The sequence below is a fragment of the Scyliorhinus canicula genome, chromosome 2, assembly GCF_902713615.1.
Source record: "Scyliorhinus canicula chromosome 2, sScyCan1.1, whole genome shotgun sequence".
In the NCBI taxonomy this organism is placed as follows: domain Eukaryota; kingdom Metazoa; phylum Chordata; class Chondrichthyes; order Carcharhiniformes; family Scyliorhinidae; genus Scyliorhinus; species Scyliorhinus canicula.
In genome coordinates, this window is record NC_052147.1 from 203,683,782 (window position 1) to 203,704,169 (window position 20,388).

Here is a 20,388-nt window from a genome sequence, read left to right on the forward strand (position 1 = left end):
GGAGTAGAGTGTGGAGGGAGAGGGGGGAGGAGTGGTGGGATGCCTGGGTGGAGATGGTTTCCTTTGTAAAGGGGGGAAAGTGGATTTTGGAGGATGGGACATTTGATATTTTTGTTGGGTGAACTGTAGGGGGATGAGATGTTCTGCTGACGTGGATGGTGTTGGTGTGGTGCAGTTGGTTAAGGGGGATGGTGGGCGCCATCCTGAGGAGGTCCATAAGGTGGGCAGGACATGGGCCTGGAGGCACTCGCTAAGCAGTGGATTTGTCTGATCAGGGTTGGAGGGGGGAGGGGGGCATGGGGTCCTCCAACCAGCTGATCACTTGGAATGTTAGGGGACTGAATGGGCCGATCAAGACGTCTCGTGTCTTTGCGCACTGAAATAGTTTAAAGTCAGATGTGCTGTTCATGCAAGAGACTCCTTTAAAGGCGACGGACCAGACGAGGTTGAGAATGGGTGGGAGGGGCTGATGTTCCATTTATGTTTGACCAAGACCAGTCTTAGTCAAGTGAGAATACAGTGTGCTGGGCCACGCCTTTGAATAGGAGTTTTTGGTTTTGTGGATTTTGTTTTTGAATTGGAACAGATAAGGGAGAATTCACTGAGTGTTATACATAGATTACTGGAGCTAGGTGGTGTCTTTATGTGTGTACTTGATAAAAAATCTTGCTGTGTGTTTATATATATATATATATATATATGTTAACTAAGTTCTTAGAATAAAGCTTGTTTTGATTAAAGTGTCTGGGAAGACTGATGAATCACATCTGAAGGGAAGGCTCTTGTGCTCATCCTAGCCAAATTCACCATAGATCAGGTGGACTTCATCAGGCCCTGGCCCATAACAAAATTGGGGCCCGTCAGGGATAAAAGTCTATCTTTCGTGATTGGGTTAGCTTAGTGAACTGATAGACAGAGAGGGGTGCGCATATTTGTGTTTGCTTTTCAAGTTTTGTATTTAAGTTTAAATAGGGAGTGTGTTGTGGACAATGGCTCTTTCAGAGGCTCAGAGGTGTTTGGGGGTGGAGAAGGTCATGCGCAGTACCTTACAAACAGAGACTAAAACAAGGCTTTTAGATTTGACAAAAACAGCCTGACAAAGTACGGAAAGAAGGGGTAATTGCGGTGGTAGCTGAGCAGCTAAACTTGCCAGAGACACTGTCAGAATCATTGGAACTGGCAAGAATTCAATTACAAATGAAACAGCTTGACCATGAAAAAAAATTAAAACTGCTTGAATTACACATCAGGGCACAAGAAAAGGAGAGAGAGGAAAAGGAAAGAATAGCCCTCGCAGACCAAAAAGACAAAGAGAGAGACTTTGAACTTCGGAAACTGGCCATGAAAAGTAAACGTCAGTTAAAATTGTTGAGGTAAAAAAAAAGTACAGTCTAAGGATAATAATGAGGAGAGAAGCGCATCAAGCTCTGAGAGAAATTATACCTTTGGAGGAGTTTAAAAATTCAATTCTTGATGTAGTGAGAGCTTATGTGGAAGAGCAGAGGGTTAAAACTGCGAGATTAGCAGCAGAAATGGCAGGTTATTATGAATTAGTTCATAAATCAAAGTTTGGTTTCCGACATCAGTTTCAGCCTGTGAGGGATATTGATGCACTATCAATTGACCACAGAAGCGAAGTTTTAGTCCGAAATTGAAAGCTTTAATAGACAAGATGTTTCCCCAGCAGCTCAGGTACAGAAAGGAAGCTGTGGGGAATGCACGGGCTCTTATACCCCGCATTACAGGGCGGAGCTACCTTACAGCTCTAACCAATGGGTGACTAGTGTTACATACCATTGGGCCAATGAGCAGCACCAATGGCGTCTCGGCATTGCTAGTTACCGTAATACCTCGAGTCATACTACCACATTCACCCCCTGTTGAAAAAGAATCCGGCGGGAGGGTGGTGGCGGCTTGGTCGCCCGACCATAACTGGTGGTCCACCCGGGTTGAATAGAATACTAGAAGTATGACTAGTGTTCAGGTACTGCGCTACTTTCGTACTGCGTCTGCCCACTGGCCCATAACTATTTACAAAGACATAATACAGTTTCGCAATTACACAATTGGCCATGTACATGTCACATAAAAAGCTCTATATACAGTTCATAGCGACACAATCAGACGGTCGGGGGCCTTGGTTGTCCTTTGTGGTCGACGGAGCTTCGGCGGAGACGTTGGTGGAGGTGCAGGCGTCTGTTACTCCGGGAGTGTGGATCCAGTCCCCGTAGCGGATTCAACACCCCTAGATGGCGCTGGTGAGGGTGGCTGACCCGGGGAGGGGGCATCCAGACCTCTAGATGGCGCTGGTGGGGAGGTTGACTGGCCAGTGAAGGGAGCGTCTGTAGAGTGCCGCGGTGGGCGGGGGGCCCAGGTAGGGCTGGCGGGAAAAACGGTTGTCCAGGGCAGGGGGCGACAGTATGGTGCGCCGGTGGGGGCGAGGGTGGGGCTGGTGGCGAGGGCGAGGGAAGGGATCCGGCGGGCGCCAGGTCCCGTAGGGAGACCGTGTCTTGTCAGCCGTTGGGGTACTCCACATACGCGTACTGGGAGTTAGAGTGGAGTAAATAGACCCTCTCGACCAACGGGTCCGACTTGTGCGCCCGCACGCGTTTCCGGAGCAGGATGGGTCCGGGGGCTGCCAGCCAGGTCGGGAGCAAGGTCCCTGAGGTGGACTTCCTAGGGACGACAAGGAGACGTTCGTGAAGCGTTTGGTTAGTTGCAGTGCAGAGCAAAGATCGGATGGAGTGGAGGGCGTCTGGGAGGACTTCCTGCCAGCGGGAGACTGGGAGATTTCTGGACCGTAGGGTCAGTAGGACGGTCTTCCAGATGCCCTTGCTAAGCAGGAATTGACGCAGTTCGTCACTCATAAATGAGGATCCCCTATCACTGTGTATGTAGGCGGGGAATCCGAAAGGGAAAAATTGCTGAGGAGGGCTTTGATGATGGTGGTTGTGGTCATGTCGGGGCAGGGATGGCGAACCGGAAGCGGGAGTACTCGTCAATCACGTTGAGGAAGTACGTGTTGCGGTTGGTAGAGGGGAGGGGACCTTTGAAGTCCATGCTGAGGGGTTCAAAGGGACGGGAAGCCTTTATCAGATCCACTTTCTCCGGACGGTAGAAGTGCGGCTTGCACTCCGCGCAGATGTGGCAGTTCCTAGTGACTGTCCTGGCCTCCTCGATGGAGGAGGGCAGGTTGCTGGTCTTTACGAAATGGAAGAAATGAGTGACCCCCGGGTGGCAGAGGTCCTCGTGAAGGGCTCGGAGGCAATCCATTTGTCCGTTGGCACATGTGCCGTGGGATAGGGCATCAGGAGGCTTGTTTAGCTTCCAGGGACGATACAGGATCTCGTAGTTATAGGTGGATAATTCGATCCTCCACCGCAAGATCTTATCGTTCTTTATCTTGCCCTGCTGTGCATTGTCGAACACGAAAGCTACCGACTGTGGGTCCGTGAGGAGGGTAAACCTCCTGCCGGCCAGGTAATGCCTCCAATGTCGCACAGCTTCTACTATGGCCTGTGCTTCCTTCTCGACCGAGGAGTGGTAGATTTTGGAAGCATGGAGGGTAGGCGAGAAGAAGGCCACGGGTCTGCCCGCTTGATTGAGTGTGGCCGCCAGAGCTATGTCGGACGCGTCGCTCTCGACTTGGAAGGGGAGGGACTCGTCGATGGCGTGCATCGTGGCCTTTGCAATGTCTGCTTTGATGCGACTGAAGGCCTGGTGGGCCTCCGTCGACAGGGGGAAAGTATTTGTTTGGATGAGAGGAAGGGCTTTGTTGGCGTAGTTGGGGACCCACTGCGCGTAATAAGAGAAGATCCCGAGGCAGCGCTTCAGGGCCTTGGAGCAGTGAGGGAGGGGGAACTCCATAAGGGGGCGCATGCGTTCTGGGTCGGGGCCTATCACTCCATTTCGCACTACGTAGCCGAGGATGGCTAGGCGGTCGGTGCTAAACACGCATTTATCCTTGTTGTACGTTAGGTTCAGGAGTTTTGCGGTCTGGAGGAATTTGTGGAGGTTGGTGTCGTGGTTCTGCTGATCGTGGCCGCAGATGAAAATGAATGAAAATTAAAATTGCTTATTGTCACGAGTAGGCTTCAATGAAGTTACTGTGAAAAGCCGCTAGTCGCCACATTCCAGCGCCTGTTCAGGGAGGCTGGTACGGGAGGCTGGTGACATTATCGAGATACGGGAATGTTGCCCGTAAACCGTATCGGTCGACCATTCGGACCATCTCTTGCTGGAAGACCCTGTTTGTGACACAGAAGGGAACCCATAAGAAGTGGTAGAGTCGCCCATCTGCCTCGAATGCAGTGTACTTACGATCACTTGTGCGGATGGGGAGCTGGTGGTAGGCGGTCTTTAGGTCTACCATGGAGAAGACCTTGTACTGCGCGATCCTGTTGACCAGGTCGGATATACGGGGGAGAGGGTACGTGTCCAGCTGCGTAAACCTGTTGATGGTCTGGCTGTAGTCGATGTCCATCCTGTTCTTGTCCCCGGTCTTTACCACCACAACCTGGGCTCTCCAGGGGCTGTTGCTAGCCTCGTTGACCCCTTCCCTCAGGAGCCGCTGGACCTCGGACCTGATGAACGTCCGATCCTGGGCAGTGCACCGTCTGCTCCTAGTGGCGATGGGTTTGCAATCCAGGGTGAGGTTTGCAAACAGGGAGGAGGAATCGACCTTGAGGGTCGCGAGGCTGCAGACAGTATAGGGCCACCAAATTTAAACGTTAGACTCTGAAGATTGCACTGAAAATCCAACCCTAGGAGTGTGGCTGCGCAGAGGTGGGGGAGGACGTAGAGCCTGTAATTCTTGAACTCCCTCCCTTGGACCGTGAGGTTCGCTACACAATACCCTTTTATTGCAACTGAATGGGAGCCGGAGGCCAGGGCGATTATTTGATTGACAGGGTGGACAGGAAGAGAACAGCGCCTTACCGTTTCAGGGTGTATAAAGCTCTCCGTGCTCCCAGAGTCGAGCAGACCGGACGTCTCATGCCCGTTGATCAATACCGTCGTCGTCGCTGTGGAAAGGGTGCGGGGTCGAGAGTGGTCCAAGGTCACCGATGCCAATCGTGGCAGGAGTTCAGAATCATCTTCGGGCGGTGTGTGGTCACCCGTGCTGGGGTCCTTGGAGCCGGTCCAAGATGGCGGCGCCCAATGGTCGCACATGGCTGGGGGTGGACAAAATGGCGGCGCCGATTCCCCGCACGTGGCATCGGCAGAGCAAGATGCCGGCGTCCGGAGGCCCCACGTGGCGCTGGGAGAGGAAGCTGGCGATGTTCGTGGGCCGCTCGGGGCCCATGGAGAGGGTTGGAGCGGGGATCCGCACTCGCCGCCCAGAACCGCAGCGACCGCCCGGGCCTGGCAGACTGCCATGAAATGGCCCTTTTTGCCGCACCCCTTGCACGTTGCCGAACCGGCTGGGCAGCGCTGTCGGGGGTGTTTCGCCTGCCCGCAGAAATAGCAACAGGGCCCAGCGGGGTTGCTGGAGCGTCTCACAGCGCAGGCCTGAGGCAATTCAGAGTCCGATGGGGGGAATTCCACACTGCCCAGGGGGCCACCGCGAGGGGGTGTAGGCGCGGATATTTCATGAGGCCACGTCCAGTGAATCAGCGAGGGCCTGTGGCTCCTTGAGGCCCAGAGTGTCTTTCTCAAGCAGTCTCTGGCGGATTTGTGGGGACTGCATACGCGCAACAAAAGCTTCCCGGATCAAAAGTTCAGTATGTTCGTTAGCCAAAACTTGTGGGCAGTCCCTCCCTAGCAGGAGGAACGCACGATAGAACTCGTCTAGTGACTCACCAGGGCTCTGCCGTCTCATTGCCAGTAGGTGCTGGGCGTAGACTTGGTTTGCTGGGCGGATATAATGTCCTTTGAGTAGTTCCATTGTGCAATCGTAGTCCATAGCGTTCTCGATGAGCGTGTAGATGTCCGGGGGCTGGTTTAGCACAGGGCTAAATCGCTGGCTTTGAAAGCAGATCAAGACAGGCCAGCAGCACGGTTCAATTCCCGTACCAGCCTCCCCGAACAGGCGCCGGAATGTGGCGACTAGGGGCTTTTCACAGTGTGGTGAATGTAACGTAGTAATTCACACTGTATTTACCAATACCATTATAAGCGCAGTAGCGTTATCCGACCACTAGGGGGAGTAGCTCTGGGAATGCTCAGGAGTTTGTACAGGGCTCCGCCCACGACTCCTCCCCCTTGACTGCTGTATAAATAATCGTGTCCAGAGCCAGCCTGTAGTTCATCGAGAGTTCAATGGGTAACAGGCTGGCTCTGTAGTAAGTAGATTAAAACCACTGTTCATATCTTAAAGCACGTGTCTCGTGAATTGATGGTTCCATCACACAGTAACTTCATTTGAAGCCTACTTGTGACAATAAGCGATTGTCATTCATTTTCATTTCATTTCAGGATCTGTAGTTTCTGCTCCATCGTAGGTGTGCTTTCTGCCGTGCCGAGGTAGCCGTTGAAACATGCTAACCAGTGCTTAAAGATTGCTGCTGCGTTAGCCGCGTGGGGGCTGAGTTGCAGACCGTCCGGCTTGGTGGGGAGCTCCATCCTTTAAAATCTTGTCTATTAAATTGATGCTTGATCAATTGACCACAGAAGCGAAGTTTTAGTCCGAAATTGAAAGCTTTAATAGACAAGATGTTTCCCCAGCAGGTCAGGTACTGAAAGGAAGCTGTGGGGAATGCACGGGCTCTTATACCCCGCCTTACAGGGCGGAGCTACCTTACAGCTCTAACCAATGGGTGACAAGTGTTACATACCATTGGGCCAATGAGCAGCGAGCCTTCTCCACCAATGGTGTCTCGGCATTGCTAGTTACCGTAATACCTCTAGTCATACTACCACAGATAGAAACTGGGAAAAAGAGAAATACTCAAGTGGTAAAGGTAAAGGGGATCTGATGGGAGATAATAAGGATAGTGTACCTCAGATTTTTTTTTAAATCCAAGAGGGTGGAAGAGAAAGAAAAAGTTTCAGGGGCTGGATTCTCTGACCCACCCGCCGGGGCGGAGAATCGCCGGGGGCCGCCGGCCGCCAAATTCTCCGGCACCGGATATTCGGCAGGGGCGGGAATTGTGGTGCGCCGGTCGGCGGGCCCCCCCCGGCAATTCTCCGGCCTGCGATAGGCCGAAGTCCCGCTGCTGTTAATCTGGTCCCGCCGTCGTGAATCAAACCACCTCCCCTGCCAGCGGCATGGTGGCGCGGGCGGGTTCCGGGGTCCTGGGGGGGGCGTGGGGCGATCTGACCCCGGGAGGTGCCCCCACGGTGGCCTGGCCCACAATCGGGACCCACCGATCCGCGGGCGGGTCTGTGCCGTGGGGCCACTCTTTTCCTTCCGTGTCGGGCAAGGGCCTCCACGATGGCCGACGTGGAGATGACCCACCCTGCGCATGCGCGAGGATGACGTCAGCAGCTGCTGACACTCCCGCGCATGCCCGGACTTCCGCTGGCCTGCGGAGTCCCTTCAGCCCCGGCTGGCGTGGTGCCAAAGGCCGTTCCCGCCGGCCGGCGGAGCGCCAACCACTCCGGTACGGGCCTACCCCCTCAAGGTGAGGTCTTGGCCCCTAAAGGTGCGGAAGATTCCGCACCTTTGGGGCGGCCCGACGCCGGAGTGGTTCACGCCATTCCATCCCGCCAGGACCCCCCGCCCCACCGGGTAGGGGTGAATCCAGCCCAGATGTTTTTACTGTGATAAACTAGGCCATGTAAAGTCACAGTATTGGAGGTTGAAGAAAAGCACTGGGAAGACTGATGTGGTAAAACAGGATAAGCCAGTGGGGTTTGTTAAAGTGGTACAGGAAAGCCAAATTGAAGCGAAGGAGGTGCAAAAGAATGTACAGCCTGATCAAGAGGTGATTGATAAGAAGGTGCCAGATGTCTTTCACGAATGTACTTGTGTGGGTAAAGTTTACTCATGTACCAGGAGGAGTAGGTAAAGAAGTCATAATTTTAAGAGATACAGGAGTTAGTCAATCTTTGATGTTAAGAGATGAGGAGTTATATAGTTTGGGAGGAATATTACCAGAAAAGGTGGTAATATGTGGAATTCAGGGTGAGAAGAGTAGTGTTCCATTATATCAGGTGTGGTTGGAGAGTCCAGTGAAGTGGTAGTAGGAGTAATAGAGAAACTATCTTGTCCGGGAATACAGTTTATCTTGGGTAATGATATAGCTGGATCGCAGGTAGGAGTGATACCTACTGTGGTTGATAAGCCAGTGGAAAATCAAACAACTGAATTCTTGAAGGGTGCAAGTCCTGGGATTTTTCCTGATTGTGTGGTAACAACGTCGCAAAGTCACAGGTTAAGACAAGAGGAGAAATCAAAGAGTGAAGATAAAGTTGAAGTTCAATTATCAGAAATGATTTTTGATCAGATTATTGGAAAAGAACAAGAACAGGTGGAGGATGAGGTGGATATTTTTAGTTCAAGAAGGTTGGCAGAATACAACAGAAGAATATAGAATTAAAAAGATGTATCAGAACGCATACACAGAAGAGGAATATGAGCATATACCAGAATTTTTATGATCTTAAAAATTATGTCTTAATGAGAAAATGGAGACCTTTACATATGCAGGCAAATGAAAAGTGGCCAGAAGTTCATCAAGTGGTATTGCCGGTAGGGTATAGAAAGGAGGTGTTGCGAGTAGCACATGATGTACCAGTCGGAGGTCATTTGGGAGTAAAGAAAACTCAAGCTAAAACACAAAAACATTTTTATTGGCCTGGACTACATAAAGGTGGAGTTATACTTTGTCGATCATGTCACACATGTCAAGTGATAAGGACACCTCAAGCAGTGATAAAGCCTTAATACCCATTTCCAGCATTTGAGGAACCTTTTACAAGGGTCTTAATTGATTGCGTGGGACTGCTTCCTAAAAATAAAAGTGGGAATCAATATCTTTTGAATATAATGGATGTGTCTACTAGGTTTCCAGAGGCCATGCCAGTATGCAGTATTACAGCTAATATTGTGGAGGAGTTACTTCAATTTTTTACAAGATATGGACTACCCACAGAAATACAATTGGATCAAGGATCAAATTTTACCTCAAAATTATTCAAGGAGGTTATGGATAGCTTACATAGATACGTAGAAGATAGAAGCAGGAGGATGCCTTTTGACCCTTCGAGTCTGCTCCGCCATTCGTCATGATCATGGCTGATCATCCAACTCAATAGCTTAATCCTGCTTTCTCCCCATAGGTTTTGATCCCATTCTCCCAAGTGCTATATCTAGCCGCCTCTTCAATATATTCAATGTTTCAGCGTCAATTACTACCTGTGGCAATGAATTCCACAGGCTCACCACTCTTTGGGGGAAGAAATGTCTCCTTATATCTGTTTGAAATGGTTTACTCTGAATCCTCAGACTGTGATCCATGGTTCTGGACAAACCCATCAATGGGAACATCTTCCCTGCATCTACCCTGTCTAGTCCTGTTAGAATTTTGTCGCCTCTTCCCTGCATCTACCCTGTCTAGTCCTGTTAGAATTTTATAAGTCGCTATGAGATCCCCCCTCATTCTTCTGAACTCCAGCGAGAACAATCCTAACCTAGTCCATCTCTCCTCATATGACAGTCCCACAATCCCTGGAATCAGTCTGGTAAACCTTCGCTGTACTCCCTCGAGAGCAAGAACATCCTTCCTCAGAGAAGGAGACCAAACTGCACACAATACTCCAGGTATGGCCTCACCAAGGCCCTATATAATTGCAGCAACACATCCCTGCTTCTATACTCGAAACCTCTCGCAATGAACACCAACATACCATTATCCTTCTTTACCACCTGCTGTACCTGCATGCTTACCTTCAGCAACTGGTTTACAAGGACACCCATGTCCTGCTGCACACTCCCGTCTCCCAATTTACAACCATTCAGGTCGTAATCTGCCTTCCTGTTTTTGCTTCCAAAATGAATAACCTCACATTTACCCAGGTTATACTGCACCTGCCATTGATTTGCCCACTCGCCCAACCTGTCCAGATCATGCTGTAGGATCCCTGCATCTTCATCACAGCTCATCCTCCCACCCAACTTGGTATCATATGCAAACTTTGAGATATTCCATTTTGTTCCCAAATCCAAATCATTAATATATATTATGAATAGCTGGCATCCCAGCACCGCTCCCTGTGGAGTAAAGCAATTTAAATCAACTGCGTACCATCCAAAATCACAGGGAGCGTTAGAACGGTGGAATCAGACATTAAAGACAATGTTGAGGGCTTATTGTCAAGATTATCCAGAGGATTGGGATGAAGGAATTTCATTCATATTGTTTGCAATTAGGCATGCACCTAATGAGTCAACCAAATTCCGTCCTTTTGAACTAATTTTTGGTCATGAGGTAAGAGGACCACTTAAATTAAGTAAGGAGAAATTGGTCAGAAACTACGTTATTGGATAACGTGTCAAATTTTAGGGAACGATTAAAAAGCTCAGCTGAATTGGCTGGACAGGACTTGACTTCCGGGCGGCGAGCGAGGAGGTCGCAGGGAGAGGGGCTCCCGCAAGCGGTGGACAGCAGGAGGAACAGCCCCCCCCCCCCCCGACAGGCCGGACGGCGGAGGAGGAGCGCCGGCGGAGGAGCCGGAGCGGGAGCCGAGGAGCCGGAGCCGAAGCGGAGGAGCCGAGGAGCCGGAGCGGAGGAGCCGAGGAGCCGGGGCGGAGGAGCCGAGGAGCCGGAGCGGAGGAGCCGAGGAGCCGGAGCGGAGGAGCCGGAGCGGGAGCCGAGGAGCCGAGGAGCCGGAGCGGGAGCGGAGGAGCCGGAGCGGCGACAGGGGGGCCCAACAGCAGCAGGTCCATCCCCTCTCCCTCCCCCCCCCCCCCCCCCCCCGCGGGCCAGGAGCGGTGCGGCGGCGGCGGCGGCCCCTCTTCTCTCCCCCCCCCCCCCCACGCGACCCAGGAGCGGTGCGGCGGCGGCGGCCCCTCTTCTCTCCCCCCCCCCCCCCCCCCCCCCACGCGGGCCAGGAGCGGTGCGGCGGCGGCGGCCCCTCTTCTCTCTCCCCCCCCCCCCCCCACGCGGGCCAGGAGCGGTGCGGCGGCGGCGGCCCCTCTTCTCTCCCCCCCCCCCCACGCGGGCCAGGAGCGGTGCGGCGGGGGCGGCCCCTCTTCTCTTCCCCCCCCCCCCAGCCAGCAGCGGGGACCCCCCCCAGCCAGCAGCGGGGACACAACCCCCCCCCCCCCAGCCAGCAGCGGGGACACAACCCCCCCCCCCCCCCAGCCAGCAGCGGGGACACAACCCCCCCCCCCCCCCAGCCAGCAGCGGGGACACAACCCCCCCCCCCCCCCCAGCCAGCAGCGGGGACACAACCCCCCCCCCCCCCCCCGCCAGCAGCGGGGACCCCCCCCCCCCCAACCAGCAGCGACCACCGGCCCACTCGCCCCTCCCCCCCCCCAACTGCTGTGACCACCACGTGGCAAAGACAAAGGGACTCTCTCTCCTGGTTGAGTGGGGAAAAAAGAAAAAAGAGACTTGTATTTCTGTTCTTCCCAAAAGAAAACTGGTAAAGAGAAAAGGGGTAGGGGAAATAAATTAAAAAAAAAAATATATATATATATATATATATATATACATATATAGATATATAATAATAAATAAATAAAAATAGGGTGCGGAAAAGGGGGAAAAAGAAGAACAAGGAGAGAAGAAAAGATGAAGGGGAAGGGGGAGAAAAAAGTGCCAGAAAGGAGCCAAGAGAAAGGGGGCACCGGAAGTAGACTGGGCAAAGGGAAAGCCAGCTCGGGCGAACGAGTCAACACACGAAGCGGCGGGAAGGATGCTTCGCCGCATCCAGAAGAGCTGGACGGGCGGGCAACCTCTCCCCTGGGGTTAGAGGGGGGCGTGAATTGGAAGGAAGCCTTTGCCGAGGTGGTGAGGGAGCAGCTGCAGGCATTCAAGGCAGAGTTAAAAGCAGACGCAGAGGCCGCAGCACAGGCAGCAGTGACCAGGGCCATGTCAGGGGTGCAGCAGGTTCTGACCAGATTGGAGAAGAAAGTGGATGCCCAAGGGAAGATACTGGAAGCCCAAGGGAAGATACTGGAAGCCCAGGGGGCAACCATTAAAGAGCTGGAGAAGGCAGCGACTGACGCGAGCGACCGGGTCATATCCCTGGAGAGGGGAATGGTGAAACTGAGTGCAACACAGGGGAGCCTGAAGGGCAGGGTAGACGACCAGGAGATCAGCTCGAGAAGGCAAAATATCAAGATAGTGGGCCTGCCAGAGGGGATAGAGGGTAGAAATCCCACAACATTCGTGGCTGCGATGCTGGGCTCCTTAGTGGGGCGGGAAACTTTTCCCACCCCACCGGAAATGGACAGAGCTCATCGGTCACTGCGCCCGAAGCCCAAGGAAGGGGAAAAACCGAGAGCAGTTATAGCCAGACTGCACCGGTACCGGGATAGGGAGACAATCCTGCGCTGGGCCAAGGAGAATAGAGCCTGCAATTGGGACGGGCACGCCATCCGAATCTACGAGGATTTTGGAGCGGACATAGCTAAGAGACGGGCGGAGTTCAACAGAGCGAAAGCAGCTCTCTATAAGAACAAAGTACGTTTTGGTATGCTGTACCCAGCAAAACTCTGGGTCACATACCAACACAAGGAATATTTCTTTACAGCCCCTGCCGAGGCGAATAGATTCGTCGAGGAGCACGGGCTGGAAAAACGCCATGGGAAGTAGGGACGAGGGGCCCATGGCAAGGAGACACGTCATGCCGACGGGGGGGTGGGGAGGGGCGAGGCAAAGCCAGCCCCCTCCCCCCTGGCAGAAACACCCAGAACGGAAAACAACCCAATGCCCTAGGGCCCGCTCCAGGTGGGAGGCCAGGCCCCGGCACGAGGGAACGGGAGTACTGGAGAGGGGAGAGGGGAAGCGGGACAGCAACCTCCGAGAGGGGAGCCACCGTGCTAGCAGGAAAGCTAGCGAAGGGGGCGCGCAACAGAGCAGGGCCGCAGCGCACCCCCAACAGGGGGGAAGGCGCCAGGCAGGGGAGGGGGGGATCACCCATCAAAGGTGGGAGAGCAAATGGGGACAGGAATGGGGGAGAGAGGGGCAATGGAGGGGTACACAGGGGTATCCCCGAAAGGGATAGAGCGGGGGGGGGGGGGGGCACCCGGGGGGCGAGAGACCAGGGAGGGGAAACGCAGGGACGAAGGGACAAAAGAGGCCAGTAAGGGAATAGGGCCACAAAGTGCCACAGACAAGGGCTCGAAACAGGGAACTGCTGCAAGCACCCACCCAGTACGGTCTGTGGGTGAAGGGGCCCCCCGGAGTGCAGGGGACTACCCGCGTGGCGGACACAAAGTGGACGGCCATGGCGGGTGTCCCCGGGACAAGGGGGAACCCCGGAGCGCAGGGACCCGACCGCATGGGGAGAGCAGTGATAGTGGACATCCTGGACGGCCCCCTAACATAGGGAAACCCCAGAGGGCAGGGGCGCGTCCACCGGACAAATATGGTTAACCCCACAGGAGCAAGGGGGCAGAAGCCCCCCACCAGAATAGTCACCTGGAACGTAAGGGGACTTAACGGCCCAGTGAAGAGATCTAGAGTCCTCACCCACCTTAGAAACATGAGGGCCGACATAGTCTTCCTCCAAGAGACGCACTTGAGGGAGCAGGACCAACTGCGGGTAAGAAAGGGCTGGGTGGGACAAACCTATCATTCCTGTTATGGGGCAAGGGCCAGGGGGGTGGCGATCCTGATTGGCAAGAGGACAATGTTTAGGGCGACAAAGACGGTTACGGACCCAGGGGGACGGTATGTCATGGTCAGCGGGGCCCTGGATGGGGCGCCGGTAGTTCTAGTTAACGTGTACGCGCCCAACTGGGACGACACGAGCTTCATCCAAAAGACCATGGCAGAAATCCCGGACATAGCGACGCACCGACTAATCATGGGGGGGGACTTCAACTGTGTACAGGACCCAACGACGGACAGATCAAACCCCAGAACGGGGAAAACCTCAAACATGGCAAGGGAACTCAGCCACTATATGGAGCAGATGGGAGCAGTAGACCCCTGGAGATTCGCCCACCCGGGGGAGAAAGAATTCTCTTTCTTCTCCCCAGTACACAACGTGTACACCAGAATTGACTTCTTTGTGGTGGGGAAAACGGTGCTTCCAGAGATAGACAAGGTGGAATACTCCGCAATTGTGATATCAGACCACGCTCCACACTACATGGATGTGCGGCTAGAGACGGGAAGGGCCCAGCGCCCCAAATGGAGGTTGGACGGTGCCTTACTAGCTGACAAGGCCTTCAGCGAAAGGATAGCGCAGGCCATAGCGGAGTACACTGAGATCAACCAAAACGGGGAGGTCTCACCCTCCACGTTCTGGGAAGCGCTTAAGGCCGTACTAAGAGGGGAAATCATAGCCTACAAAGCGCAAAGAGATAGGGAGGAAAGGGTGGCTAGGCAGAAGCTGGTCGACTCCATACTGGAGGTAGACCATAAATACTCCGAGGCCCCGACTGTAGAACTCCTGGCGGAGAGAAAAGAATTACAAAGGAACTTTGACCTGCTCTCCACCAGGAAAGCAGTACACCAACTCCGCCAGGCACGCGGGGCCCTATACGAACACGGAGACAAAGCCAGCCGCCTGTTGGCCCACCAGCTGAGAAAGCAGGCAGCCAGCAGAGAAATTGCGCAAATCAGAGATACCAGAGGCACGTTGGAAACAGAACCAGAGAAGATTAACAAAACCTTCAAGGCCTTCTACCAAGAGCTGTACACCTCAGAGCCCCCAACGGGGAAGGCTGGGATGAACCGGTTTCTTGACGGACTGAACATACCAGTTGTGGGAGAGGGCAGAAAACGGGATCTGGAAGCACCACTAGCACTGGGAGAGATCATGGAGAGCATTAGCTCCATGCAGGCGGGGAAGGCGCCGGGACCGGACGGATTCCCGGCGGACTTCTACAAAAAATTTGCGACAGCGCTGGCCCCGCACATGCGGGAGATGTTCACAGACTCGCTAGCTAGGGGCACGTTGCCACCCACGTTAGCACAGGCCTCAATCTCGCTGATACCTAAGAAAGACAAAGACCCAACGGAATGTGGGTCATACAGACCCATATCTCTGCTGAATGCAGACGCCAAAATACTGGCCAAAATCCTAGCCAAAAGGCTAGAAGACTGTGTACCTGAGGTGGTCACAGAGGACCAGACGGGCTTTGTCAAAGGTAGACAGCTGACCGCGAACATCAGGCGCCTGCTGAACGTGATAATGACCCCCTCCGGGGAGAGAACACAAGAGGTGATCGTCTCCCTGGACGCAGAAAAGGCCTTCGACAGAGTCGAATGGATATACCTCATAGAGGTACTGGAGCGGTTCGGGCTTGGAACAGGGTTCACAGCTTGGGTAAAGCTCCTGTACAACGCTCCCATGGCGAGTGTACAGACCAACAATACCAACTCCCAATACTTCCAGCTGCACAGGGGCACCAGACAAGGATGCCCACTGTCCCCGCTGCTGTTCGCACTAGCAATCGAACCGCTAGCAATCGCGCTCAGGGCAGCAAAAAATTGGAGGGGGATCCGAAGGGGAGGTAGAGAGCACAGAGTCTCACTCTATGCGGATGATCTGCTCCTCTATATCTCGGACCCACAAAGCAGCATGGACGGAATCATCGCGCTCCTGAAAGAGTTTGGAGCCTTCTCGGGCTACAAACTCAACATGAGCAAAAGTGAGATCTTCCCATTACACCCGCAAGGGGGGGGGGGGGGGGGGGGGGGGGGGGGGGGGGGGGGGGGGCAGCACTAAAGGGGCTGCCGTTCAAACAAGCCCGACATAAATTCCGCTACCTGGGGATCCAAATAGCCCATGACTGGAAAGGGATCCACAAATGGAACCTCACCAGCCTGACGGAGGAAGTTAAAAAGGACCTGCAAAGATGGAACACACTCCCGCTCTCCCTCGCGGGGAGAGTTCAGACGATCAAAATGAACGTACTGCCCAGGTTCCTCTTCCTGTTTAGATCCATTCCGATCTACATCCCCAAGGCCTTTTCAAAGCGCTGGACAAACTCATCATGGCGTTCGTATGGGGGGGTAAAAATGCTAGGATCCCAAAGAAGGTCTTACAAAAAACAAAAACCAGGGGAGGGTTAGCCCTCCCGAATCTACAATTCTACCACTGGGCAGCAACAGCCGAGCGAGTAAGGGGATGGATCCAGGAGCCAGAAGCTGAGTGGGTGCGTGCGGAGGAGGCCTCCTGCATGGGAACCTCCCTCCGGGCCCTCGCCACGGCAGCACTCCCATCCCCACCCAAAAAACACTCCAGCAGCCCAGTGGTGACAGCCACCCTCCAATCCTGGAACCAACTGCGGCAGCAACTTGGCCTGACCAAAATGTCGAACAGGGCTCCCATCTGCAACAACCATAGGTTCAAACCAGCACTGACCGACGCCACCTTCAAAAGGTGGAGGCAGGACGGGGGGACACTGACAGTCAGGGACCTATACACGGACGACAGGATCGCAACACTGGACGAACTGACAGAGAAATTTCAGCTAGCTGGGGGGAACGAGCTACGGTACCTGCAGCTCAAAAACTTCCTACGAAAGGAGACAAGGACGTACCCACAACCGCCACGACAGACACTACTGGAAGACCTACTGGACGCAAGTATCCTAGAGAAAGGGAACTGTAGTGACATGTATGACCGACTGGTAGATAGGGACGACACCGTACTGGACGCAACAAGGAGGAAATGGGAGGACGACCTGGGGATGGAGATCGGGTGGGGACTCTGGAGCGAAGCACTGCATAGGGTCAACTCCACCTCCACGTGCGCAAGGCTCAGCCTGACGCAACTAAAAGTGGTACATAGAGCCCACTTAACAAGAACCCGTATGAGTAGGTTCTTCCCGGAGGTGGAAGACAGATGTGAACGGTGCCAAAGAGGCCCGGCCAACCACGCCCACATGTTCTGGTCCTGCCCCAGACTCGTGGAGTACTGGACAGCCTTCTTCGAGGTAATGTCCAAAGTGGTGGGAGTGAGGGTGGAGCCATGCCCGATAGTGGCGGTCTTCGGGGTTTCAGAACAGCCAGATCTATTCCTGGGGAGGAGGGGCGGATGCCCTTGCCTTTGCCTCCCTGATCGCCCGCCGTAGAATCCTGTTTGGCTGGCGGTCAGCAGCACCGCCCAGAGCTGCGGACTGGCTGTCCGACCTCTCGGAATCTCTCCAAATGGAGAAAATCAAATTTGCCATCCGAGGGTCGGACGACGGCTTCCACAGAACGTGGGAGCCATTCATGCAACTGTTCCGGGACCTATTTGTGGCCAATGTACAAGAGGAAGAATAGTCGGGGGAAGGTAGCGGGAGGGGGGGGGGGCTACAGGTTCGTTACGGGGGTTCGATGGCTAGCTAAGGCCCAAAACCAAGCTAAATAAACATGTTGAGGGGGGGGGGGGGGGGGGCGCAGTTACTACTACGAAGATGCTTACCTGTAAATATGTATGTTAATTTTTGCGTGTTTGTTTTTGTTTGTTTTTTTTTTTTTTTTCTCTCTCCTAACAATTTGTAATTTGTTCAATATAAAATACGAAAACTGAATAAAAACATTTATAAAAAAAAAAGAATTGGCTGGACAACATTTAAAAGTTGCACAGCATGTGATGAAACAGGAAGCGGACAAGAAAGCCAAAATTTATAGTTTTGCGAGTGGAGGTAACGTTTTAGTATTGTTACCAGTGGTAGGTGAACCTTTAAAAGCAAGGTTTTATGGCTCTTATCAGATTGAAAGGAAATTGAGTGAGTTGAACTATTTGGTAAGAACGCCAGATAGAAAGAAAACTCACTAAGTGTGTCATGTGAATATGCTTAAAAGATATTTTGAAAGGGAAGGAGAGCAAAAGGAGGAGGTTTTAGTGATTCTAACTCAAAGAGAAGAACCAAATCCTGATGACTCTGAATTTGACATTCCTCAAATTAAATTGGATAATGAGGATATTCTTAAAAATTCTTAAAAATCCAATCCAATCCAATCCAATCCAAATTGGGATAAATTATTGAGTTACCTTCTAGAGGAAAAACAAACTGACCTGAAAGAGATATTAAGATCACATGGTGAAATTTGTGGAAATAAGTTGGGAAGTGCTGAGTTCTAGTATGTTGCTCCCTCCTCAACAGCACAGTGCGTGTACCTACACCTGAAGGACTACAGCAGTTCAAAAAGGCAACTCACCACCACCTTCTGAAGGGCAACTATGGATGGGCAATAAATGCTGGCCTAACCAGCGATGTCCGCATCCCGTAAAAATAATTTTTTTAAAAACTAGTAGAGTTGACCAGGAAGAACTGGTGGGTGCAGTTTATTGAGACTTTCAGAAGGCTTTCGACAAGGTCTCACATAGTCGTTTAGTGAAAGTGAAAGTGAAAATTGCTTCTTGTCACGAGTAGGCTTCAATGAAGTTACTGTGAAAAGCCCCTGGTTGCCACATTCCGGCGCCTGTTCAGGGAGGCTGGTACAGGAATCGAACCGTTCTGCTGGCCTGCTTGGTCTGCTTTAAAAGCCAGCGATTTCGCCCAGTGTGCTAAACCACTATGTAAAGTTAAACATATGGGATTGTGGTAGTATCTTGAGATGAACAGAAAGCTGATTAGCAAATAGGAAGTAGAGTTTGAATAAATGGGTCCTTTTTCTGATTGGCAGGCAGTGACTAGTGGGGTACCGCAGTGATCTATGCTAGCACCCCAACTGTTCACATTACATATTAATGATTTGGACAAGGGAACTAAATGTATTATCTCCAAATTTTCAGATGATATAAAGTTGGGAGGGTGGGTGAGCTGTGAGGAGCAGCGATATATTTCCAAGTCAGGGTGGTGAGTAACTTGGCAGGGAACCTCCAGGTGGTGAGGTTCCCAGGTATCTGCTGCTCATATCTTTCTAGATGGTAGTGGTCATGTGTTTGGAAGGTGTTGTCTGAGGAACCTTGGTGAGTTACTGATTGGCAGGCATAGTGTAGATGGTACACATAGCTGCCACTGTTCGTCGGACTCTTCTTGCCGCAGGATTCCTAGTCTTTGACCTGCCCTGGTAGTCACAGTATTAATGTGGCTAGTCCAGTTCAGTTTCTGACCAATGGTAACCCCCAGGATGTTGATTGTGGGGGGTTCTGTGATGGTAATGCCATTAAATGTCAAGGGGCGATGGTTAGATCCTCTCTTGTAGGAGATGGTCATTGACTGGCACTTGTGTGGAGCCAATGTAACTTGCCACTTGTCAGCTCAAGTCTGGATATTGTCCAGGTCTTGCTGCATTTGGACAAGGACTGCTTCATTATTTGAGGAGTCACGAATGGTGCTGAACATTGTGCAGTCATTCGCAAACATCCCCACTTCTGACCTTATGATGGAAGGGAGGTAATTGATGAAGCAGCTGAAGATGGTTTGGCCTAGGACACTACCCTGAGGAACTCTGCAGTGATATCCTGGAGTTGAAATAAGTGACCTCCAACTACCACAACCATCTTCCTTTGTGCCAGGTATGACTCCCAGTTACAGCTTCAAAGAATTCCAGTAGATTTGCCAAGCATAATTTTCCTTTCATAAATCTATGCTGACATTGCCTGATTATACCACTACTTTCCAAATGCTTTGCTGGAAAGTCCTTGATAATTGACTCTAGAAACTTCACTACTACCAACGTTAGGCTCACTGGTCTTGTTCCCTGTTTTCTCTCTACCTCCCTTTTTGACTAGCAGGCCTGTGTCAGCCACCCACCAATCTGTAGAAACCATTCCAGAGTTCAAAGAATTTTGGAAAACGATCACCAAAGGATCTACTTTATATCGGACCACATCCTTAAGTACTCTCGGATGAAGATTATCAGACCCTGGAGATTTATCCACCTTCAATCCCATTAATTTTCGCAAAACCAGTCCTCTACTAATACTGACTTCCTTCAAATCCTCACTAAAATTTGTGTTTCGCAGAACTTTCAGTACACTATTCATGTCTTCCTTTGTGAAGACAAAAGCAAAGTACGAATTTAGTTCCTCAGTCATTTCTTTGTTCCCTGTTATGAATTCCCCCGTTTATGATTGTAATGGCCTATATTCATTTTTGTCAATCTTTTTCTCGTAACACATCGATAGAAACGTTTACAGTCAGTGTTTATGTTCCTCACTAGCTTACTTTCATATTGTATTTTCCCCTTCTTAATCAATCCCTAGGTCTGCCTTCGCTGAAATTTTAAACAGTTCCCAATCCTCAGGTCTATTGGTTATTCTTGTTCATTTGTATGCTTCTTCTTTGAATCTAAAACTGTCTCTAATTTCCTTTTTAAGCCATGGTTTGGCCACAGTTCCCTTTCTGCTCTTACGCCAAATAGGAATAAACAACTTTTG

At 52.1% G+C, this 20,388-nt stretch overlaps 1 protein-coding gene across 1 annotated transcript in view; it reads left to right on the top strand.

The window, feature by feature from the left end:
* The window catches only part of LOC119962304 (dynein heavy chain 11, axonemal-like), a 690,045-nt gene that overhangs the window by 631,926 nt on the left and 37,731 nt on the right, over positions 1-20,388 (top strand). The gene's annotated exons all lie outside the window — the stretch shown is intronic.